General features: G+C 54.9%; 1 non-coding gene across 1 annotated transcript; it reads right to left on the bottom strand.

Annotated features, from left to right (window-relative positions):
• Nucleotides 1-202: 202 nt before the first annotated feature.
• TRNAL-CAA lies at nucleotides 203-310 on the bottom strand. The gene is made up of 2 exons: nucleotides 273-310; nucleotides 203-248 (listed from the first exon to the last, which is right to left on the bottom strand). It is a non-coding gene; the product is annotated as a tRNA-Leu (tRNA).
• Between the last annotated feature and the right edge of the window lie 2,798 nt (nucleotides 311-3,108).

The raw sequence follows: 3,108 nt of genomic DNA, 5'->3' as shown, positions 1-3,108 counted from the left end.
CCATCCACGTGCTTTTTCTCCACGCGTGGGCGCAGTTTGCAACGGGCGAACAATAGAGATCGGCGCAGTACCAAGGGGTTTTTTTGGGGGGGCGGGGAGGGACGGAGAATCGGCGTTTTCCCTAACTCGGGTGCGGGGATGATGGGGGAACGATTTAAAAAAACCAATTATGAAAAACGTTCGTTTTTAGAGGAAAAAGGTGTGTCAGAAGTGGGATTTGAACCCACGCCTCCATTCGGAGACCAGAAATCCCCGGGCAGGGAAAGCAAAGCCTTGAGTCTGGCGCCTTAGACCACTCGGCCATCCTGACACTGCCGAAGCTCTTCCTCACCCTCCTCATCCTCAAGAATTAATCCTTCATCCTTCCTGCCTCCTTGGTACCCCCCCCCCCAAATTTGCAGCGAGTTTAAAAAGAAGAGGCGTGCTCTTTGCGCTAGTAAAATCCCTGAATTTAATTTAATTTAATTTAATTTAACACCAACACAGTCTTACTTCCTATTTTTCTCCCGTAGCCAAATTGTCTGCTTTTCTCCTCATTATTTGTGCTCTTGGAAGTCTCCATTATTCTTTAAAACCCAGCAGGGTCCATCAAAGGCTTTTTTTCCCCATGTTTCTCCAGTTGCAAAGCCCGAAATTTCCAGGTTTAGCTCTGGATCTTTCTGAAACGCTTCCCTCCTCATACTGATCGTGCACCTTCGTTAAGCGAGTGTGATAATTAACCTAAGAAGAATTGAAATCAAGTTGTTCCTGGCTCGTTTTCCTCACGGAAATACAGAAGGAAAAGTGGTTTCGGGGAGAACTTTTTGGGACTTTCACTGGGGTTAAGTCAAGCCAAAAAAAAAAAAAAGCCGAAAGTTCCTTTGGTGTAATTCCATGCTTTTCAGGCAAAATTCCCTATGCAAATTCCAGATGAGGATGAGCTGCCTCATAAGGGCTTTGCCGCAGCTGGCCAATCCTGGGCTGCGTTGTCAATCCCTCATTTGAATACGTCCGTCTACGTAAGAGCCGCGGCGCCGGTGGGAGCACCGAGTCTGAAGGAGACCCCATGGCTGCAGCCACCAAGAGACCTCGAGGGAAAACCTCGAGGACGAGGAGGAAGCAGCAGAAGGTCAAGTGGACGAAGCCTCTGCTTAAGTGGAGGAGGTCTCCATCGCCCTGTCGGAGCCGGAAACGAGCTCCGAAGGGATTGAGCGGCTGGTCCAGGAAGGGATCCTGCAACATCTCCAGGCTGCTGAGCCAGCTGCCACCGCTGACCAGGCGCATGTCGGTGAAGGCGAAGAGGCTGATGAACATCTCCGTGGGCATCCTTTGCGACGGGTTGGTCACCGAGGCGGACCGCCGGAGGAAGCAACGCCGGGGGTCCTTCATCGGTACCTTGGAGTTGCAGGCCGCCGTGGATAAGGTCATGAAAGGTGAAGGTGGAGCGTGCTTTGCCTCCTCCATCACCAGCAGATCTTTTTGCATGAACTGAATAACAAGGGCCTGTCCTCTCGCCATGGACATCTTTCCTCGTCTCCTTCATTGCATGCCTGGGAGAAGAAGGAGAGAGGAGAAGCAAAGAATAAACTCCGAGTCTTTCTCACCCGCCTGATTCGGTACCATTCCTGTAAAGACGACCCCCAAACCTGGCGTCCCACCACTACTCCTGCACCCACATGCCCATGCAGGAGGTAATTTTGGAGGGCAGCTCCTGAACGGGAGCATCTTCAGCATCCTGCCCACATAAGACTACATTAATCAGCCCCCCGTCATGCTGGTGGGAGACCACCAAAGTCCTTCTTGACCTCTTTGAAGACCCTCTCCACGCAGCTGTGAGCTGAGACCTTGGCACCTGCAGGAAAAAACTGCTCCCCATCGGGAGCTGCCATCGCCATCTCAGACCACAAATGTCTGGGGAGGTTGGAGATCCGCTGAAGATCCGCTGAGATCCGTCTCAGAAGCCATGGTTAAGGAACAGGGCCATGGCTCCTGAGGCGTACCTGAAGTTACACTCGCCTTGGCGTGGTACTGAGTAGGAGAGAGAAATGATGTTTTCTGCCACTGATTCTCTTTATTTGGGGTAAGGGTGGTCTGTGCTCGTGGGCTTGGTGCATTACAGTGTTGGGTGGGTACCACGCCAAAGCCCGGTGCTGTCTGGAGCTCCCTAGCCGTGTTCTCCAGACAAAGCCCAATGACCTTACAGCTCAAATGCAAAAAAAAACCCCACGTTAAAACAGGAGTAGGACAGCCCGCAGCTCGGCAGAGCAGTGAAATGGCTGCTTACCTCGCCGTGGCCAGAGCTCAAACAGCTCCAGGTGTCGGTGCAGCTCTGGGACACCCAAGTAGATGAGTTTGGCCAACGAGGCCAGTACTTTGGGCCCATCGGCAGACGGATCAGGGACCTTCCCCCAGGGTTTTTACCCTCCCAGCCCAGGAATTCCTCCACCATGGAATCCAAAGTGATGCGGAGTGGTCAGAGGAGGCCAACTCCGGTGGCCTCTGGTCCCTGGGCTTGCTCCTTGCTGGCTGCTGGAGCCCCTTTGGGGACCCTGAGGCTCGGGGGCTTCCTCCTGCCCCAGCCTGGAGGTAAAAGGGGGCTGTGGGGCTCGTGTGCCTGGACTCCCCACGGGCGCACACCCAGAGATCACAACCAGCGTTTATCGCACCCCCTTTATTCCTGAAGCTGTCAGGGCTACTCGCAGATCCCTGGAGGAGAGGAGAACGCCAGATGGGAGACGAAACAGCCCTTGGGCCCATTGTCGCAAGCGTCCTGGTGGGGGGAGAGTTTGGAGCAGCGAGGGAAAACAAAGGTCCTTTCTGCTGGGTGGTCCTTTCTGCTGGGTGGTCCTTTCTGCTGGGTGGTCCTTTCTGCCGGGTCCTGGGCAGGGTGAGAGCCGGCGATGCCCCGGACTAACCGGGCTGGCAGGAGCGGAGGGTGATTTCTCTCTCCTCCAGCAGAGCAGGAGGAACCTCAGGCAGAGTTGGTGTTGGTGGCCATGCTCGGGCCATCTCCTTCCCTCCACACCCCCGATATCCAGACCCTTCTTCCCTTTCCAACACGTGCCAAGGCGCCGGGAAGGCAACCAGGCTCTGGAGAAGAGCTCCTGGCCGGGCTGGGATCCCTGGGCT

This window comes from Phaethon lepturus, unplaced genomic scaffold, assembly GCF_000687285.1.
Source record: "Phaethon lepturus isolate BGI_N335 unplaced genomic scaffold, ASM68728v1 scaffold24088, whole genome shotgun sequence".
Classification (NCBI taxonomy): Eukaryota; Metazoa; Chordata; class Aves; order Phaethontiformes; family Phaethontidae; genus Phaethon; species Phaethon lepturus.
This window is presented reverse-complemented; position numbering and strand designations above follow the sequence as displayed.